Genomic DNA, 22,520 nt, shown 5'->3' on the forward strand with positions numbered 1-22,520 from the left:
CAGGGAATTTCCCATGAACGCTAATTCTGTAGATGCAAAGCAAAATAATAGATGTAACTTTATCCCAAAAAGGCAGAACAGAACAAACTCTGTGCGTTGTCATCTTCAGAATAAGCAAATGAGTCACTCTGGGAGAGCGGCAAGTTTCGTTTTTATTAATAGGGCAAAAGTGATGGGTTCCCGGTAAATTTGCGGGATTTGAAGGTTGTAGCGTATAAGACAAGTTAAATGACTTTCGGAATGAACAGAAGCAGATATACATGGCGAAAGCTGCGCCGGACAGCTTCATTAAGCCGGATCCTGACGTGCCACGGGCCACGTGCAAAGCATCATGGGAGTTGCAGATATCAGAGAGGAGGGCGCAGTTACACTTACCGTCTTATCGCTAATACCGCAATATCGCCAATACCTGGCGCCTCTGAACATACCCCTCTCATATTAAAAATGTTTAAAAATGTTTTATTCCAAATGAATTAAAAATATTTTAAGATGATTCGTTCCATATATTGTAAAATTATTATTATTTATTATTACCAAAGCTGAAGGCTTGCATGTGTTAAGCATATATTTAAGAAACTTCGGAGAACATTTTAACGGGTTGTGTTATGAAAGGATAAGAACATTAGTAAGTTTATGGTCAGCTAAATAGCCTACACAAACAAAACTAACTAGTCCGAGACTACTCAAACCGCTGAGCCTGACCATTCTGTCAGAAAGGCCTTAAATCGATTTTATTGTAACAGGTTGTGGGGGTGAGCAGAGATGAAATGCTCCGATTCTCTTGTGCAAAACAGACTCGAAACATGAGACGAGTGTAAGACAAACACTGAGCAGCTTTATGATGATAAACTGGCATTTATATGTATTTCCTAAGGTTTTTGTTTGCTTTATCTTTATGAAAAGTGAAACAAAAATGCACCCAATCAATTAATTCCATTTTAATTAATTAATTAATTTAATTAATTAAATTAATTAATTAGCTTCCCCCTGGCACTAAAATGAGCAGGAAGCCATTAGCAGAGTTAATTGAATCGGTCCATTTGGTTAGTTTTCAAACAAGTACATTTATTTAGCAGGCACTTTTGCCCAAAGAAACACTCTTATTGCAGCTGGGGGCAAGGGCCTTACTTAAGGGCTCAACAGAGATACAATTACTCTGCTGGCTACAGGACTCAAGCCCCTGACCAACCAGACATGGGTACACGCCGTTAGCCTGCTGAGCTGCACACTATCCAGCTACTCTCTTTGCTGAAGGTTCCTCGCAGTCCCGCCGCTTTCACTCGCAAAGCCTCACCCCTCTTCCTTCTGGGTTCCCCCATCACTTACAGGTAACATACAGGTACATGTATAAATTACTGCCCATTCCATTGTTGTCTTTTCAATGTCCCTTCATTTAAAGGCAACAAGTTGAACAGGAGCAACTGAATGTTTGGCTTGTGAAGGAGAAGGCTTCTCTACAGAGGCCCTGCTTGGCATTCAGGAGGGCCAGTGATTAACTGGCAATTCAGACAATCACATCTGCTCATTATCCCTTATTGATTCACTTGACAGATGCACTTAACGAGAACAAGTATGAGGATTGACATAGTATAACATTACTAATTGGGTTTCGCCCAAGAGGGCACTTAGAGTTTTCAATTATGCAGGCATGCGTCAACCTGAAGGAAGCGGAGTAGAGTTTGTCTTCCAAGTTTTGCAGTTTTACACAATGTATGACAAAATTATAATAACACTGTGTCTGACAGGCTTTGGTGAGGCTCTAACTGTGGCAGGTCTCCACAGCGACATCACCGGTGACATCACAATGATTCATTTACTACGGGTTTATTCTGGGCAAAAGCCCCTTCCCTCACTTCATAAGTTTGCCCTGCTGTCATATATGCCGGGAATCCAGGTGCGGTAAGATATATAAATGAGCATGTGGCAGAGTACTTTCACCTTGGTGCGGATATTCACCCTAGAAGAGAATGGCGTTGGCTTTGCCCCTCATCTGTGAAAAACAGCACTTTTCAGTGCTGAGAATGAGCAGTGCACTCTGGCATCGTGTTCCGCAGATTAGGATGCTGTGCATGTCACCAGAAGGTTGCTGGTTCAAATCCCAGAGTTGGCAGAGTGATTGCAGGGTTGGGACCTTGAGCAAGACCCTTAACTCCTGATTGTTCCTGGCACTATCTGACCCCGCTTTCTTAATATATCTTATTTTTTTTTTAAGATAAAACATTACCAAAAAAATTTTCACTGGGTTTTGGCCCTCATTATTCAACAGGTTGGCTAACAACCGGTGCTTGACTTAATTTGAGTTTCTTAATAATGCTTCTAAAATGAATTGTCTTCTTAGTAGTATAATGCTGAATTGATCTGGTTAGTTTGTGTGCCTCAGAGAGTAATATCAATTAATTTATGTTCAGCTTAATTAAGAATGAAATCAATGATTTGGTTACATAATTGTTTTGGGGGATTTAAGATGCAATCTACACGGGTAAATAATTGATCAGAATGAGAAGCGTATTACTTTATGCATCGAGAAAATTAAAGGATATCTTTTGACTTTTTGCAAACCCATGGACAAAAACATAAAGAAGTATCTAGTGTGGAGCCTGTGAGGAGTTTGTAAAAATTAAACCAACAGCAATCAGCTAAAAGGGAAAAAAAAAAACAAACACGATTCTGAAGCTGGGAGCCCGTCCTCCGTAGAGCGTGAGACGGAGGGAGGACTGCAGTCAACGGTTCAGTGTCCTCAGGAAGAAATGCTGACATTCCCACAGGTTGTAATTACGGCTTTGATGACATTTTCAGCCGTGGTATCTCCTTGGCAGCTGTCTAATGGAGGGTCTGCGTAGAGGCGCCAGGGCAAACATTTACAGCCACAAATTCCCTGCAGTGCCCGAGCCACTGAAGCACACAAGCACTTAGAGCAGCCCACTTACCCCCCCCCCCCCCCACCTGCAGGAGGGTGGCTGATCAATCACGGTGGCCGATTAAACCGTTGCGAGGTCACGTGACTCTCGGCGTCACCCGTCAGACAGACTCAAGCCGGCCACTCAAGGTCCATATGGGCAGCGTGCAGTCACCGGTTTTCTGATGAAAAAGAGAAAAACAGAGAGAACGTCTATTATCGCGAATCATTATTACTGTGCATCGGTTCGCTGTCCGCAGATAAATGGACGCTGTCTGTAATTCGCAATACATGGAATAATACAGCTGGAAGACCAGAGTTATGTATGGCCTGTAAATGGGCTGTAGCCCAGGGTGCTGAGTTGTAGGGGGCCCCAAATAGTCTTTCTGGTTTTTACAGCAGTGTTTTACATGGTAGGTAGGGCCCCAAACAGGACTTTATGCCAGCCTCACCCCCCTTAGTTCAGGCCTGAGTACCAATAATGGAGTGCGCTAGAGTTGTGGTGCATTTTCGTTTACTTGTGGTCGGCTGTTTGTAGCCCACGATGTTTGCTAAGCTGCTCTCCACTCTGCCTAAAGGCTTCAAAGAATCCCTCGATCTTAGTAGCCCTTGGCGCGTTGACGAAGACCTCTCCAGTCTGTCCGCCAGCAGGTCTGTCTCATGTACTGCCCTGGGCAGGACTGGGGATCAGGAGTACTCAAAGGAGCCGACATGACCGTTTTATCGCATGCCTGAAGCCGAGTCACACGCTTGGTGGTTGGGAAAGGTGTTAAAGTGAAAGAGGCGGCTCTGCAACTGCGCAGCACGACTGCAGAACTTAAACCGCAGGGGTATTTTAAGCTCGTTTGCGTTAAAGGTGTATGTTATGTTAGCAGGCTGAGCTTTGGTTCACTAAGACTGGTAGCATTTGAACCCCCAGTGAAGGTAACTGTGGCTTATTCATGCATTCAGTCATTGAATTTATCATGTTTAATTTAATGCTTTATGGTAGTACGGGCACCACTTAGACTAATCAAGGCAGATATTTCTAGAGCCCTAGGGAAATGACTTGGGCTTAGGGTGGAAGGAAGGGCCCTTGCGTAGAAAATGACGAGGGATCATGCTTTAGTCCTGATTTTGACAGACCGCTGAGTGATCTGGTCATGGAGGAGTATGATAAATAGATATTCAGTGGGGGGAAAAAGTGGAAATGAGACAAAGGGAAGAGGTATACAAGTTTGCACGTTTATTTTTTTATGAAGTGAAGCTCTGTCATCGACCGGGCGAGCAACAAAGAGACAGGCATGGGCTGGGAAACCCCAAGAGTCCCTGAGGTAAAAGTCCTGACAGGGAGTTAGCGGAGACCTCGAATGAACTCGGGCGTGAGCAGCAAGTGGGCTTACTGAGTAGGGGGGGGCAGGCCTAAGCATACAGGAATCTGTGTCATGAGAGAATGGATTGCATTCCCGCCCCCCCCAGCCTGCTTCTCTCTTGGGAATGTGCACTTATTTGGCCCTGCATGTGGCGGACAAGGCCTGACCTACATTCCCGCTCCACCCCCTTTCGGGGCGACAGTGCTGTGGTGGCCCAGAGACGCCGCGGGCAGAGACCTGGAGGTGGGCGTCAAACCTCCCCCTCCCGCCGCCCCCCCCGTTCCCCTTGGACTCCCGCGTGGAGGCGGGGCACCTCTCCCGATGGGCACGGTTTGCTTACGAAAGAGGCAGGCGTTCTCTTGAACCACAGCCAGGAGAGGCTGGTCCTGCTGGTGGCAGACCTCTGCTCGCGAGCAGGAAGAGACGCAGCGAGAGCGATCTGTAAAGAACTCGCAGCTATTTTTTTTTGCCTTACCCGCCCCCCCCCCCCACACACACACACACACACACACACTCTCATGCTGAGGCAAACCCTCTCTCCTCCTCTCCCCTCCTCTCTCTGTGCTCTCGTTTAGTTAAAACCTCCCAGGCAGGCAGTGTAAAAGCCACCCCAGTGTCGTCGCTGCTGTTGTTGTTGTTATTGCCGCCGTTGTTATGGTTGTCGCTTGTTTTTTTCTTCTGGACAGGGGGAAGGGGAGACGATGGTGAGGAGTGAAGACGGCAGCCCCGGGGAGGGGGGGGGGGGGCGCTTTGGTGGAGATAAATAAATTAATAAGTAACAAAAGAGGAGTGACGTTGGAGGAGGGCTGCCCTGGATGATGCCTGTGAGAAGATACGCTGACTGGAACAGTGAAGCGCAGACCTTGTGCTTGAGACAGGGGTGTCCTGGAGCTACAGCCTGTCTGGGGGTGTGTCGCAGAGCAGCGGGAAGTTTGTGGGGGGGGGGACCAATTTGGCATGGATGCTGGATTACTTTGGGCATTTTTCTTTTCTTGACGAGGAGGACCTCTGTCTCTCTGTTTCTCTATTTCTCCTTTTTATAAATCAGATGGTGACTGTTTTGGAAGCCGAACCTCTCTTTTTGGCACATTGAAATGCAGTCCAGACACGGATCGGCATTTTTATTTTTCTTTATTCTTGATGAATGACTAACATGGTCGTGAGTTCACGATCATGTGATTCAGTATTTGGTGGGATTTTGGAGTGCGTGGGGGGGGGGGTGATGCTGGCGATGGGATGCCTCCGTATTTTTCGATTAGTTATTGTGGTGGACTTATTTATCGTCTTTTTCTGTTTTTGGCACCGTTTGTCCGGGGGGGGGGGGGGGGGGGGTCTGTCTGGCAGAGGGCAGGTTTGGCTGGACACCGCGGCGAGAAGTACGTTGCACCACAACGGACCCAAACAAAAACACAAATGGGGGTAGAGCGGAGCCACGATCGGGGACAGAGGACCCGGGACGAGAGCCAGCCCCTGACAAAAGCTGTAACCACACACTTTTCGAGAGACACTCCCCTTGGAGCCCAGAACCTCCTCAAGCGGCATCAGGAACTGCAAACGGCCTAACGGTGACCAAATTGGCGGCAGGACCCCCCCCTCTGGCAGTAGTCATGTAAGTGTCACACGTTTTCATTTCTTTTGCCGCCTCGTTTTTGGTGGTCGGTGGCTGCCGGAAGATCTGTGTATCTAAACATTTTATTTGTTTCTGGCAGGGGGAGAGAGGCTTGTTTTTCATCCCAGGGCAGTCTAATTAATAAGCATAGGGGTAATTCTGGCATTTTTCTTTTCGAATCTCTTCCCTAATTTATATAGGACTAACCCCCCCGTCCCACAGATACAGTTTGCGTTGTCGCGCCCGCCTACCGAACCCAGGTCGTGGGTGCCGCCGCGCGCCCCCTAAGTCCCGGCCCCAGCCCGCTCCTCGTCTTCGCCCCCTCCTCTTCCTCTCCGTCCGTCTCTGCGCTCTCTCCCACTTGGCAGGCAAGCCAAAGTGGGCAGGGAGAGAAAAGGAGGCAGAGTAGCTCTCAGAAGGTAAAGCGCGGGGCGTCCGCGCAGGCTGCCTCTCTCGCCTCCGCCTGGGGCCCCCGCCAGCATGTCCGCTCTCCGGCTCTGCGCCCGCCGTCCCGCCCGTCGCCGCGGCCCGCCGACACCCTCAGGTACTCCTGACTCTCCGTAGCACCCATATGACCTCCCCCCTCGGTCATCTTTGTCCTTTGTCTGGGATCCTCTCCGCCGCCTTCCCCCGCCTCGCCGCAGCCACGCCGCCACGCCGCCACGCCGCCATTACTGTCCGGGGAGGGCAACGCGCTTTTCCGAGACGTGGAAAAGAACCTCGGATTCCGACCCATTCTGCCGAACTGCTCCTTAATCGAGGTTCGCAAATTAGTTTCCCTTCATTTTTAAAATTACGGGATGTTCAGGAAAAAAGTGACCGACCGAGTGGGGTGTGGCAGGGGAGCGGGGGGGGGGGGGGGGGGGGAACGTGAATTCCGAATCAAATTCCTTAGGTGTCACACAACTTTATTAATAATGAATAACAATAATAATAGTAAATAGCAAACAAAAGCCTTGCCCTGGTGCAGTCAGAGAGAGCTCTCGTCCATTAGCTTTCGACCCTTGTGAGGGACTCGCTGAGGTCTATGACTACAGGCACCTGAGGCCCAGACCTTAACGAAACAACATCTACGGCTCCAATTCAAACCTTAACGGCTCCACGTTCTGTAAGTGATACCTTCCCTTTGCTGTTTCACTTGTCCTCAAAATGTTATTGTGAGGATAAACCAGTACCTTAAAATGCATATTTAGAGGACATCTGTAAACAGGAGACTGCTTTGCTGCAAACTTAACATCGGCCCTGATACATTTTTTCAAACAATCGGCGTATTTTTGTTTTAATATTGCACCGGCATGCACTGTCAGTTATTAACAATTTAGATGTCACGTATGAAAGTAAAATGTGAATATATAGTAAACAAGCCTAGCGGCTTTTTACTAAAATGTCTTACGAAACGTGTATTTTTCTAAAAGCATTTTAGATGCCAAGATTTATATCTCGCCAAGGCAGTTATGACCATAATTGTACCAGAGTATAAACACCCTTGCATTATGTCTGTTTTTGTCCAATGGCTGCAGTAAATCGTATTGTCAATCAGATATAAAACAGCAAGATTTGTCAGAAAAAGGTTTAAGGTTTACAAGTTGGATTCCATTAATTTCACATATTTTATTATAACCCGGTGTCGATTTGTTAGATGCATGTTACATTTTATTATTCTCGTGTTATTTGTAATATTACAATATTATTTCCAGTGCAAACCACCTTGATTGTTCTGGAAATTAGGGTTATATGTTTAATGTTTTTTTTTTAAAAACGTTATTTTCCGAAAAACTGGCTTAGGGCAGGTCTCCGTCGATGCCCTTTGCTGGTGACGCAGTCTGTGCGCGGGATTGTCATTCCCCAAGCCCATGGACTACGTGACCACCACCCAGACCACGTTCAGGCCAATAGTGACGAGACGTGTACTGTCCCAAAAGTCCAACTGTGGACGTTTATGTTTTATACCGGGGGGGGCACAGAGGTGTGTTGGGTGTTAGCACTGTGGACGTTCCAAACAACACAGCTGAATGAAAACGGCAGCTTGTCATTTTACTCTTTTACTTGCCTTTCCCCATTATTCTATCTGCACATCATTCCAAACAAGCGCCCGGAAAAAAAGGAAATTTCTATAGATATGGAAAGTTATTTACTGAAAATTACTTTAATATATTATGGGGGGCATTAACTGGTTCTTTCTTTTTTACGTTATTTGTTCACACCAGCATAGTTCATTAATTATTGAATGTTTCTAATCCAGTTTAACAGCCCCTGCAGTGCTTCAGGACATCAACAACGGGGCACATTTCACTGTACAGTGTACGTGTTTGGCGGGAGGGGGGTGGAGGGGGCGGAGGTGGGGGAGGGGAGAGGGAATACGTACTTCCTCCTCCCCCCCCCCCCAGTTCTCCTCAGATGAACTCGCCATGCCGGCCAAGGTTTCTTCTCTCTCTCTCTCTCTCTCTCTCTCTCTCGATAGTCGGCCTCGACTGCTTCTCGCTATCAAGCCGTGCCTTTGCTTCGCGCCACCGGGCCGCCGTGTTTCAGGCTGTTTACTGAGCCGAGTCAGACTTTATGCCTGCTCTGCGCCCCTCCCACCCCCCCCGCCCAGCGGGCCATCCGTGCAGAGTGCAGCGCGGCCTATTTTATTTTTTTTTATTTGTCCGCCAAAAAAAGGGAAGTGCGACCGGTGCGGCTAAGTCTGCAGTTTGCAGAATCCATCAGACAAAGCGAAACCACAAATTACCGCTCTTCATTTTCAGACTGGGTACCTGCCACAAAGTGCCCGATAAAGTTGCCCAATGAACCAAAAATTTTTTGTTAATCATTACTGGATTTATCTTTTAGATTTTGCACTGTCCAGTCTGGTTCTCTGAAAGGGAATTAGCTTAGAAATATACCTGCTGCGTTCTGTGTCGCTATGATTCTGCAGGAATCAGGCTTGATTTCAGGCATGCAACGCGATTTATGGCTTTTCAAAGAAAACAGTAAGATAATGCAGAAAAAGGTTGCAAGTGTGAAATAACTCTTCCGTTTCTGTTTGGTCGTAACTGGGCTGGACCGTCAGGGAGGTGAAACTGACCCCGCCAGAAGCTACCGGATGTGGAATAAGGTTACGGGGCATCTAACTTCCTTTTCCAACCTTATTTTTGCAATCAAGGCCAAGCTCACTTGTAAGTTTACATTTGTAACCATACAAACAATAAGCAAAGTACAAATATCATGCATTTACTTTCCAACACAAAATGTTTATTGATTTTTAATTCTTTTTAAAGTTCATTGCCTTCGCACTAAATGATTGGCTATATTAACAGACTCCACCAAGATTAGAAAAAAACACAAAATAATCAACATTCATTAAGAATTAACACTGATCTTGGTAACACTTTACTTGACGGGGTACAAGTAATGTAATATTATGCTATTATGTATATATTAACTAACTACAAACTAAGTATTAGTTACATTCTGATCTCATGTTCATCATTAATTAATCATGACGCATCTTTTATTCAGAACAGTTACTATATTTGCTACTATATATGTTCATCTGGTAAATCTTTGCGAACTACTGAAGGAGCTACTGATGGAACAAGTAATGAGTAACGCAAGTAAAATACTGATCTCTTATTTATTCATCATTAATGAATAAATGGCCTTACGAGGACTTTCAGAAAGTGAGGGGTAGGTGCACAGAAACACAGTGATTATGAGAATTATCTCGGTGACTCCGAAAGAGTTCCATCTGGCCCAGATTAGACCAAAGTGAGCAAGGTGGAAACCAGTGAAGAAGCAACTTCCAAAGAGGTCTGGTAGCAGAAAATGACAGAGGAAAATGTACTTGAGTCAACAGCATCCACAAAGCTTTCTGAAAGCGAGCTGGCATGGCAATACAGAGACACGCTATCCACTTCTGAGAATAAGACGGCCCAAACTGGCCCAAGCTCATGTGTGGCGCATCAGGACATGCAACAGAAATGCATTTGGTCAGACCGGATCTTTTTATTAACACATAAAACCACAGGATGACATCACCCTTATGATTCGTGCTATGGGGTTTTCTTAAATGTTTCAAAGTAATTGTTGATGCAAGCATGTTTATATTAATAATGTGCTGTAACTGCAGGAAAAGAATATCAAGGAATAGCGATAACTAAATAATTTTTACTTATGTTTAATTATGCATAGTAGCATTTTTTTAACCTTACATCGCAATCAAATATAATTATCAAAATGGCTATATTTGGTTTAGGACTGGAGTGATGTTTAATTTTTTTTTAACCAAAATATTAAATGAAGCAAGTGAGGTAGTGTTCAAATTTTTATTTTAAAATGAATCGTCATAGTTAAATTTAGCCAGCTAGCTATGCAAATTGTATGTGGTAGAGCTAGAGACGTTGGGAATGCTGTGTTATGACTAGTGGACGCTTGCACTTGCATCAGCTCAAGGTGCACGAAATGCATGCAGGTTTCTAAAAAAGAAAATCATTTGACTTTCTTTTGCTGATACCGTGTCAAAAATATAGCATTTAAACTTTATTTGAACTGTAAAAACAAATTTTAACACAGCCGATTCTTGGAAATTGTAAAACAATATAAATATATATATAATTTTTGTTGTAAATTCCCAGATGTCATTGATGTTGGCCACAATAAAAATCTTCTCCAGCTTTATTCATCAGAAATGGCGGGATGCACCTCCAGCATATTTATTGCACACAAATCAGTATTTGTGGCAAAGTCTACAAAGATTACCCTAAGAAACAGCGTTACAGCATAAGAATAGCTCCATTGTACGTTCGTCTCCAGTGTCATGTGATCGAGTATGCCATAGACTGGCAGGATGAGCAGCCAATCGCAGAGAAACACTCCCTCGAAAGAAGGCATATGGTCATGCGTGTGGTCACCAATCAGCTCGATATACTCCTTGTGGCAGGTCTGGCCTGGGTGTTTGTCCGTGAACTTGATGTTTTCTTTGCGAAACTAGAGGAGTAAGCATAAGGGGATGTGGTGATGTGGCGTGATGATGAGTTTGTTCCAGGCCAATATCATGGGTACAATGAGGCACTGAGGACCTCTGTTGTCTATAACAGCATGGAAAAACCCACAGTGCAAAACCTCTGCTGCAAACATGCAGAATTGCATGTCTTGGCTTCAAAGAACTGATATTTCCAACTAAAATCCATCTTTAATTTAGCCAAGTATCAGCTCGTTGAAGCGTTTAAGGGGGCATACCCTGAAATCTCCAGACACAAAGGCATTGTTTCTGGTATAAATGGGAAAAAAAACAGGCTCTCACTGTTCCACAGCCAATTGTACCCCTCCTCGATCCCCCTCCCAGCAACATCACCTCCTCCTTCATTGAAATTCAGCCTGGCACTCAGACGGTGCCCATTCCTTGGCACCGATCTCTGAGAAAGAGAATACAAGCGTCAGTCGTCTCCGCCGGGGCTACCGTCGTTGTGGTGGCCGCCAGAGCCCCGTTGTTCCGCCGAGGACAGTCACCGGCTTGTTCATAGGTATCGTTCCATGTTTACTCACTGCAGTCGGCGTTTCTGCTTCATATCTTGACCGTTTGACCATCGGCCATCTAGAAATGTGCCAGCGGTCACGTATTTGCTTTCCAAGTGGGGGAGGGGATCTGCAGGGCGGCTGTCCAGCAATCCAACATGAATTACGAGAACTTGGAGAAGGACCTGTCAGGGTCTCTCCCTTGTTTCACTGGGACAACGGAGCAGGGCTAGTGGCACGTGTTAAGGGCGTTCGCGTGAGGGAGCCGAAGCGAGGTAGAAAGCTGCAGAGAACCGTCGCTGTGGTCTTCAGTTTGCCAGCAGATTGCTCACCTTGTAAGACAAGATGCCATTGTGGCGTGATTGACACCCCCCCTCCACCCCCGGCCCCCCGCCCAGGGGCTAGGCTGAAATTACTGTTAATTTATCTATATATATTTTAGTTATTTTATTTTCTGTTCATGCATGTTTTTGGGAGTTTTTGCAGAGTCTTTGGGATGGAATGTTTCACGGGGCCTGGCTTTTTGCCAGTTGTGTGAGAAAGGTCTTCTCTACACCATTAACATGCACATGGGCCACGGAACTGGGGCAGGGGAGCGTGCGAGTGACCTTCAGAGTATCATTAAGAATGCCGCGAGGAACAATCGTGAAAAAATTACCTACAGATAATTTAATCTAAACCTATGAAACTTTGTTAATAAAATATGCCTATGTTTTTAAAAACAAAATTGCTTATATTTCAGTTTTTTAAAAGCAAAACATGACTTTATGCCCCCCTGCCTCCCCTTTGCCACCCCCCCCCCCATTCAGAAGCCACAGTCACAGATATTTTGTTTCAGATTGTCTTGGTTTTAATACCCGATAAGTTCTACATAAGCAGTTTTTAGTGATGATTCACCATGCAGATTGCATGATCATGCTAAATAAATGTGTCTGAAGTTCTCCTGCATTTGTGCTAAAGAAGTCTGTCCATCCATCCATCCATCCATCCATCCATCCATCTTCTAATCTCTTATACTGGTCCAGCTTAAATATGGCTGAAACACCTGACCTCATCCTTAATATTTACATAAACAGAACAGCAATGAAGGATTTTGGTTAGTGTGAATTTTTGTTACAATTTAAGAAGAACTGGAGTAGAAACCAAAAATGTACCCCTTCAGCATTTGAACAGCATAATAACGTGCTATACTCTGTAAAATGACCGGCGAGCACTTTCGAGCAGAACAGACAATGCGAAAGGTGTTTAATGATGTCACTCCCTATAAGGAGCTCTGGGAGGGCGAATCAGTGACATGTGACATGGAGACCTAATTTAGGCACCTTATTTGAGGAGCGGAGATGGTTTTAACAAATGGTGGGAGGAGAGAAAACAAAAGGCCATTTCAGTGTCAGCATGAGGGAAAGCAAAACAGGCATCTTTTCATGGTAGGAACGCAACAGAGCATATTCTTACGCACTATAAGTCCTGCCCCCTCCAATTCAGCCTTTGCTCAAATATCTCTCCATCACACCTTTCTTGGTGACCTGGAGGACATGCAACTCAAGCTTATTACTCATTTCCTTGTTCTTTCTTTCTTTAACAGTTTTCTCTTTAAACCCTGCATCTTACCCTAATGTCCCACTTTTATTAAAGCATCCTTTTAAGAGGACCCCTCTCGCAGTCGTCCGACTTTCTGCCTGCGCGGAAACCTGACGCGGTGCTTTGTATACTTATCTGTGGTCGCGTTCATACCGGCAAAGGGATGCCGCGCAGAACAGGAAGCGAGCTCAGCAAAACACTTCCTGTTAACACCACTAGTGTGGCCCAGGGCAGAGATCGTTCGTAATTCGCAAGCCGACATAACAGCCTCTTACTGAATCATCAGGTTCGAAAGGTTGCTTTGTGAGGCCTCGCAATTAATTCTCAAACTGGTCCTTCTTGACGGGCCACAAATGAACGAAGCCACAGCTTAGAGGGAAAAAAGTCGTTTTGGTCATCGCTGATGGACCGCAGGCTTTGTCACCACTTTGAAAGGGTGCTTAAGAGTGTCTGAAATAGGGTTTGAGATTGTTATAAGTCCTTTAATAAAGGCTGTCTCACCAAAATGTGACCAGATATGATGAGCACCTTCCTGTAAGTCTACTACACCAGCAGAATATGAAATATGAAAATTCTTTGATCCATAATAACCACTGTGCCATGTATGTATATATATATATATATATATATATATATATATATATATATATATATATATATATATATATATATATATATACCTGTATATATTTCAAACCTATGGATTTCTCTGTTATGATCAATTCATGTCTGCCGTTTGACCACAGCCTTCAGCAGGAGAAGCAGCAGGAAAAAGATGACGATGATGCTGGTGATGAAGATGATGATGTCATCTGCCATGTGTGTCACCAAAGGTCTGGCCTTAGCTGACCGTACAAGTAAAGTTTCAAAACGGCGTCGCAGGTTTTCGCTGGACCATCACTCCTCACAATCTGACGCTGCGTCTGTCTGACTTGCCCCAACATTTTCATCTCCCTCTCCGAAACCCTCCCCCCCACCCCGCCAGAGGATTTCACATCTGCATGTGTGCTGCTTTGGAGAGCGACTGATTCTCGCAGATCTGAGCATTAGGGGAAGAATATGGTGTCTCCACACCCTGTTGCTTCCAGGCCAACGGGCACATGAAAAAGCCATTTGTTCCCAGTCTCGAAGCAGATCTGCGTGCCATAAAGCAGTAGAAACAGGTGTGTCTTCGTGCTGGTGAGTTGCTTAGAAAAAGTTTTCTTTATTTTGTAGTGTGAAACATGACAAAGGATCCCGTTATCAGTCTTTACTAGGACTCTTTTTTTAGTCCAGTCAGTAACACAGTAATTGTTCGTACCTCAGCATAATCTGCCATCCAGTTGCTTAGAAATAAAATCTATATACCCAGACTGCTAACATACATTAATTTAGCAGATGCTTTCATCCGAAGTGAGAAAGAAGGGAAACAGAGTAGGATCAAAGAGTGAAGTCTGCTTCTCTCTGAAGGAATTAAGGGCTAAGGGCCTTCCTTGCTTAACAGCCCAGAGGTGGCATCACTCTGCGAGCCCTGGGATTTGAACCAGTAACCTATAGGACATCATAGTATTTCTTCAGAGGTAGACTGAGTCTGTGAACCAAGTAATTCATGCAGGGTTTCACAATGACGGTTTCGACTGTGAATCTTAGATTCAGAAAATTTGGGCACATGAGTGTCACTATAAGAAACATGAGAAGAAGCACTGAATAGTTTATTTTGTTTTAGCATTGCTGTCTCATGTCTTCATAATTTGAGTTTGAATCCCACTCCAGACTTTGCATGTTCTCCTCCTATTAGGTGCGTTTCTTCCCACATACAGCTAGACGCATTGGCATTGCTAAATTCCCCATGCGTCGCCTGACATAGATTGGCAAACCGCCCAGGGTATACCCCAAGCTTATGTTATGTTATGTGCTGGGACATGCTCTGGGCATTATCTCGCGTGACAAGAACCCTGCATAGCGGTTTGTTTACTCAGTCACTCACAGGTGCTCAGAGAGTAGAAGAACATGCTACATGCAAGCTCTGCTTCATTCATTGTGCTCCCTAAACTGTGACTGGCCATATAAGTGACCAAGTGAAATCCTTACTGTACATTCTTAGCAAAAACCCCATAATGCATTGCTGCTCTGTTATTTTGGTCGTGCAAGAACAAATTGGTTTGGAGGGAGGTGTTTTTTTTTGATCACATGCTATTTATGCTATAATTAATAACGTCTGCTGCTATATCTAGCATCTAGGTACAGTCTCAGTGTGCGTAGGGAAATGGTTAATGACGGTTATTCCTCTTCTTAAGAATGAAGAAACGGATCGCAGCCAGCGTGTTGCTGAAGTGATTTCGCCCACCTTAACCTCCATTTTGGCGTGACTTCTGCACTCAGTCATTAACTGTGCTTAAGTGCGGCCTTGTTTGCCCAACCACGCATAAGTGTGTCAGTGTGGTGTCAGCTTCTGGCAACCTCCAGTGCCATGTGGATGGGAGATGACTTGCTAGTTGAATATTGTTTGGATGAGATTAGGATTTGGCGATTCAGAGATACCAGTTAGTCCAGCTGGAGCCTGAAACGCACCTTCATAGCAGAGGTAGACCATGCAGGCTCCACACGCAGAGGAGGTGGGACTTGAACCCCCGACCCTGGCTTTGAAGTTTGGTGCTTTTCAATCTGAGTGCCAGCTGTCTGTTTCTGTGTGATCAGCCTCTATGATCAATCTCTTTCAGCGTCGCAGCGGCAACCACAGAAGTATGAATTCTTCTCTGTTGAATCATTTTCTGATATTCTAACTCTCAGACCATTCCTGGGTTCTCTCCGGATCACTGTGCCACGTCCAGGAAGCAGGTATACAGACGTTAATTGTATACTGCATTCCTGGGTTTTGTATCACCATGCATCCGGGTGTTAAAGTTACAGCAGGGTTCCTGGGGAATCTAAGCCGAGCTCCAGGTCTCGCCTCCAGAGCACCGCTGGTCAATCCCACTCCTCCCCTGTCCACATTCTCCACTTTTTCCCCAAGAGAGTCTCTCCCTGGCCCTTCAGATGGGGCCTTTGCTCAGCAGACCAGTGGCTCAAGCTCTCCAAAGCAGCTGAAAGCGGCCATTTTGTGTCACACTCGTTTCCTGCTGGGCCTTGGGCAGGCTAATGCTAGCTTGTGCGGGCAGCTGGGGGAAGCCCTGTTTTAATGCGGCTATTTTTTTCAGACGGCTAAACAGAGAGCATCCGCTGGGCCGCAGGCCTGGAACCGGCCCAGTCTGTGACAAAAACAGACAGTAATTCCTGGCAGGGCCCCGGGAAGCTCATCTGTGTATCGTACCAATGAGCTCCGCCTTGGACTTGCCTGAGTTAGCGCTTCGTTTTTCTTAGCGGCGGTTTTTATTTTATGGATATTCTTCCGCCATTTTCACCACTTGCAGTATTCATGACTGATGCGCTGCAGCAGCGGATTTTGTTCCTGCCTTGGTCCTTAATGATTCCTTTATCCTCTTGATATACATAATCCTGCCCTTCCAGCTCATGCATTTTCTATACGAGGGCCACGGTGTCAATCTATACTCACAAAAGACAGAGAGTAACCTTGGGGAAAATTCTTGCAATTTTCTTTTCCAGGGCAGCTTGCAGGATGGTTCTGGATGCTGAACTGAAAACCGGTCCCTTTATTACTATTTTTTGGCAAAATATTCCTGGTTTTGCCTGGAGGCGTCGTTTCGAATAAGCAGATGCACGGTGTGCGGCTCTGTGGGTGCGTTCTCCGGGGATTAGAACCATGCAGGATCTGGATTTAAACTCAGCTAACTCCTTCTGGCAGTAAAAGAAAAAAAACAGATCTTCTTCTTCCTCCAGCCTTTTTCGACACCGGAGCTATCAAACCGTGCCACCTAGCATGACTCTCGCACGTGCGTCACACGATTCTAACCATGAGGTCTGGCATTCGGAGTCGTGGCCGGGTTCCCTGCTGGAATCAGGGATGGGGTTTGTATTTCTCTAACCATCTCCTTACCTCTTCCTTCACAGGGACCCTGACTTCCTGCTTCAGCTAGCTGCCCCTGACAACCCTGTCCTTGAGGCTGAGGTAGTAGATTGAATAGTTGTGGAGCTTCTATAAGGCCTCCCTCTGAAATAACTATGCAATCTACTGGCTTTGCTAAGAGGACAGCCGCATCGTCGTGCCCCCCCAGCGATGAAGGGAAGAAACCCTGGGCTCTATATTTCACACCACCTGCCTTTCATCAACTTCCCCCATCTTCCATACGTAGCTGTTATGAAAGAAATATTGAGAGATTCACCTCCATGATAATGCACATATATTAGCGCAGTTACCATTCATGTCATTTGGTAGCCCCTACATGATCATGCACATATATTAGCACAGCTATCATTTTCCCATTGGACACCCCCTAGATGATCGACGCTTCTCCCAACATTGGTGGATCATGCTGCCCTGCTGTGTCCCTGCAGAGTGAGGTAGTAGGTTGTATAGTTTGGTGGAATGAATCACATCCTTTTCAGGAGATAACTATACAGTCTATTGCCTTCCCTGAGAGACACGATGTCTGCAGGTTGCGTTTGAATGTGGTAGTTCTGATTCCGGAAGGACGCGAGCCATGGCAGTGTGGGAATTATAGGTGTACTGATATTTCGATATTAGCTGCAAAGCATACAGTCACAACAAAAATGGCTTGAACATCTCAAGGAATGCTTGTCTTGTTTATGTTTGCTTGTTTATGCAAAATAAATAAATATAATTAAGCTACATGTAAATCAGTGTCATTGATGCTGTAAGCTCTGCAATGGACTGCAACTGCAGTGGCTTATGCACGTGCTGCTTGGGATAAAGTCTAGGTCCCCCTGGGATGCTGACCTGGATAAAGAGGTAGGATGGATGGATGGAAGGATGGATGGATGGCAGGATGACACCACAAACTCAGCGTAAAAGAACCGATCAAATAATGAACAATTAATCCTGATGCACAGACGTACACTGTATGTAAAGTTCCAGGCTATTTACAATCTGCTTAAGACTGCAGTGGCACAAGGTTAGCATCATTAAACACAGCTGTCTCTACATACCACATTAGGGTATAGAAAACACACACATCCATCTCCCATGACTGCTCTGCCAGTACCTGGTCGTGGTGAATGAATAGAGCCAGTCAGGGTACATTCTGTCCCAGGGCATATACATGCAGACACTCACACATTGTGGGTAATGCAGAGCCCAAATTCACCAAACTGGGAGGAACAGAAACCCCCCTGAAGATCAGGTATAACAGGCAATCTAATCCCCATCTATGGAGCACGAATCACCAGTGCTAACTGCTGTGCTGCTCTTATTTCTGACATGCATCGATGTAATAATATAGCCAAAAAACTCTGCCTCTACTTTTTGATAAATTAGGGGATTAGTAATATCCCTCTATCCATTTTCCGTACCTGCGTGTCCCATGCAGGGTCGCGGGGGGTCTGGAGCCTATCCTATCCCGGACACTGCGGGCGTAAGGCAGGACAGGTCGCCAACCCGGAATCTGTAACACATCTTTTTACTTTAAATACAAATGTGAATCTGTGGGAGAAAAGGATTAATGTTTCGTACGTTCCATGGCCAAATGTCCAAACTCGTGGCTGCAGGTTCGCAGTTGTAATTCGTGGCTTCAGACCATTCAAGCCACAAAAACACAAAGAGAAGAAGTTCAAAAGTACCAAAAACAAATCTGCACAGCTCACCCAATATTCCATGATGTCAGCACTTCAAAAAACGAGCCGGTTAGGTGTCAGGCGTGGCATCAGTACAGGAAGTCTGTTTGTATCCCCCAGCATGCTTTGGGGTCATCAGGTTTCTTAGGGTTTGGCAGCTATATGTCAAAGCTCTGTAATATCTGACAGAACAACCACTCCTGTGCCTGCATGTATCAAATTCACCCTAGTCCAATATTTGTTGTCGTTTTTGTAGCTGAAGGGGGTTCAACACTGCAGGATCCATCCATCCATCGATCCATCCATCCATCTTGCAGTCACTTGGCCCTAGTTAGAGTTGCGGGAAAATCCTCTTTGTCCAAACATCATACCTCAGATGATACCTTAACATTTTGAGCAAGCCTGGTTTTTCCATTTAAGATGGAAAACGATCCATTTCTCTTCCTCTGGTGCCAACGCTGCAGACTCCTGAGAAGATTCCTACAAGACATTGAAGAAAAAGAAACAGCTGTAGCTCTCCTTCAGGCTAACTTCAGTGAACCCCAACACTTTACAGGAGTGTACTGTAGCTGATTAGCACAGACGATCACAGACCTTTCTGGGTTGCAGAGAAGAAGCTTCGGACTGATGACATAGTCACTAGATTCCATAGCCTTACAATCGTATGTCAGCCCATACAATCTGCCTCTCTTGCCCAACTATCCTGAAATATGACAAATTCCTTAAATTAGGTATGAGATGACTTCGTTAGAGGCTACATCATAGACATTAAAGATGGCATGTTAATGTTTACATTGGACACCTAATGCAGCATTCGGCAAATTGCATTTACTGTACCTAAAACTGCTTATTAATGGGGAAAAAAATGGTGAAAGTTGCATTGCCTTGTGGTTTTCATGGCCAGCTGGACACAACGGTTAATGCAGTAAATCAAGTTTGCGCATTTAAATAATGACATCATTAATAATAGGACTGTTTAATTAAGTGGATTATCCTGACTGCTGGCTCAAAACGGCTGGATGAGATACTCCTGAAAAAAAACAAAAATACAATCATGAAAATAAACATTCTTTTGCTTTAGTCCTGTTAGGGCCTTTTCTCATCAAAGGTTGCCTGCTTTGTTACTTGTCGCTTTCAGGTACCAGCGTTTGAACTTTATACATATATATATATACACACACACACACACACAAACACACACACATATATATATAAATACATATAAACGTAAATGAAGGACACATTGAAACACTTGCCAAATTGCCCGTAGGTGTGCATGTATGCGAGTGAATAGTGTTTAAGTGACAGTGCCCTGTGATGGGTTGTCCCCCCCATCCCACTTCCCAGGTTGTTCCCCTGCCTTGTGCCCATAGCCTCTGGGATAGGCCCCGGACCCCCCCTGTGACCCTGAATATGACAATGGTTTCAGAAAATGGATGGATGGGTTGGATGGAATGACATGTTGTGTCCACATTTTAATATCGGGTTTCCACAGCCACAGATTTTTAAAAATGTAATAAAGCTCCACTGAGACTCCGGGTTTTGGCAAATAAGAAGGCAGATTTCACAGCGCCATGTCTTAAATTATATACATGTATACACTATTTATTTGCTTGTTCATTAATTTAATAGACTCTTCTATCCAAGGTGACAAGTGAAGACCCTAAGTCACTGAGCCTAACGTGACACAGATAAGCGTTAAACTGACTCTCTGGCAATACAATGTGTTCCCATTGGTTGTATTTTTTGAATTGACAAGTTCAAACAGATAAAAACATAAGAATTTGTTTTATGGGAATAATAAGAATGAAAAAGTCAAACTTTTATGGGTTGTCAAACGATCAGCTTACACTAATGAATGCTGTTGATTTTATTTCAGTTGTATGTCAGCATGTGCTGTCTTCTTGTTAATGTGGGTTGATGTTAGTCACGGGTAAAACGTGGGCATAGTTTGTTTGACTATTAAAGACCGACCCCTGCGGCCGTTCGTATTGTATATGCTCTTGTCGGCTATGGGTGTGATTTTCGTGAAGCATATGCCATCTAGTGGTAAAAGTGATACATGCTTTTCAGAAGCACACAAGGTTTTTTTTGTTGTTGTCGTCGTCGTTTTTTTTAAATACATTTATACATTTCACAGACAAGCTGCTGTGAAATATACCTTCTCTTCAACATAATCCATAGTCACTTTAGTTAAAAAAAAGATATTACAATTTAAAAAATCTGTTTCTGTGGAAACCTAATATTAACTAACGGACACTACGCGTCATTCATTCTTTCACTTTTTATCCTCGTTTGAAACTTAGTAAGTTGGGGACTTCGTTTTCTGCGGCTCCTCGAGTCCCACTGGCGTTTCTGCTTTCTCCGGGCAGTGGCAGAATCCATGCAGTACGCTTCATTGACCTGTAGATGGCGCTAAAGCCACAGACAGAGAATTTGCATCGGGGACCATGCTTCCCAAGCAGGAATGACGGCAGAAAGCAGGAAACAGATAATTATCACTGTCATTCATGCCCAAACCCAATGTCCACATTCTTGGACTTTGAGGCACATTCCCTTAAGGTCTTAGGGCTCTACCACTCTCAAATCGTCAAGTGCATAACAACTATCTTTCAGACATTTTGTGCCCATTATAATTGACATTTTATTGATCCCCATAAGGAAATTCTCTTTACACCTCCCACAGACTTGCTTTCCAGTAGGTGAGGGTAAGCTGACTGCGAAGGACAGTCACCCATAGCCGTAATCAAGGAGCTGCAGGTATGCCGACGTTGCACTTGAACCAGCGACCTTCCGATCACAGGCATAGAGGCTCAGCCACACGCGGCACCGGAGGCTTGCTGTATGCCTTGCTCATGCCTGGGGACCCCCTCCCCCACATTTTCCGACTGCGTACAGGTCGCTGACTGGCTGTTAAGTGCACCAACGCATGGGCTATTTGCACACGGAAACACTGCTCCCACTAAAAGACACACTATTCTCGCACACCATTTAATCAAAATACAAACTAACTAAGACTGCAGCCACGCCACCAAAATCCTTTATCAAATACCTGGTCATAAAACCCATTGCACCTCTGCTGGCATTTTCTCTTTTTCGTTTTTCTCTCCTTTTCTGAGCAGCTGACTTTTGCCGACTTGCCATCTTGACAGCTGAGTGGAGGGAGGAGGGGTGACTAAATATTATACTTTGATCCTCATCATGGCGTGACAGAACAAACCCTTTTTTGCATTATAGGGAGGGAAAGTAACATTTTCTTTGACCACTTTGTCAAAGAAAATCAAGAAGATAATTTTTTTTTAAAGTTTTTATGTGATTCACAAACACTATATAATTTTTCACAAATGTGTGAAATCATTAGACAAATGATTCCAGAAAATAATTTAAAGATTAGAAGATCCTTTTGGGTCCCCCTTGCCCCAGGACTAACCTGGTAACCTGGTAACCTGGTAACCTAGGCATGCAAACTGCTTCTACAAACATTTGCGAAAGAATGGGTCACTCTCAGGAGCTCAGTGAATTCAAGCATGGTACCGTGTTAGGATGCTACCTGTACAATAAGTCCATCTATGAAATTTCCTTGCAACTAAATATTCCACAGTCAACTGTTTGCGATGTAACAAAGTGGAAGCAATTGGGAATGACAGCAACTCAGCCATGAAGTGGTAGGCCGTGTATGTGTGGAGGACAGCGCATGCTGAGGTGCACAGTGTGCAGAAGTTGTCTGCAGAGTCATTAGTTACAGACCTCCAAACTTCGTGTGGTTTTCAGACTAGCTCAAGAACAGTGGGTATAGAACTCTACAGGAAATGCCTTATTGTGCAATTTATCTCAAGGTCAGACAAAATAACAGATTTGGCTATAAATTTATGCTACTGGTAGGAGAATATTTTAGGTAGGAAAAATCATCGGAACACTGGAT

General features: G+C 44.9%; 1 protein-coding gene and 1 long non-coding RNA gene across 2 annotated transcripts in view; one reads left to right on the top strand and one right to left on the bottom strand.

The window, feature by feature from the left end:
• Window positions 1–337: 337 nt before the first annotated feature.
• The window catches only part of nuf2 (UF2 component of NDC80 kinetochore complex), a 122,866-nt gene continuing 100,683 nt past the window's right edge, over window positions 338–22,520 (bottom strand). Inside the window, exon 17 of the transcript XR_007399379.1 lies at window positions 338–347. The gene's annotated coding sequence lies outside the window, so the exon portion shown is untranslated. The remainder of the gene's footprint in view (window positions 348–22,520) is intronic.
• On the top strand, window positions 5,583–17,665 carry LOC125747836 (uncharacterized). The gene is made up of 2 exons (XR_007399382.1): window positions 5,583–5,857; window positions 16,919–17,665. It is a non-coding gene; the product is annotated as an uncharacterized LOC125747836 (long non-coding RNA).

Source organism: Brienomyrus brachyistius, chromosome 8 (assembly GCF_023856365.1).
Source record: "Brienomyrus brachyistius isolate T26 chromosome 8, BBRACH_0.4, whole genome shotgun sequence".
NCBI classification, from domain to species: Eukaryota; Metazoa; Chordata; class Actinopteri; order Osteoglossiformes; family Mormyridae; genus Brienomyrus; species Brienomyrus brachyistius.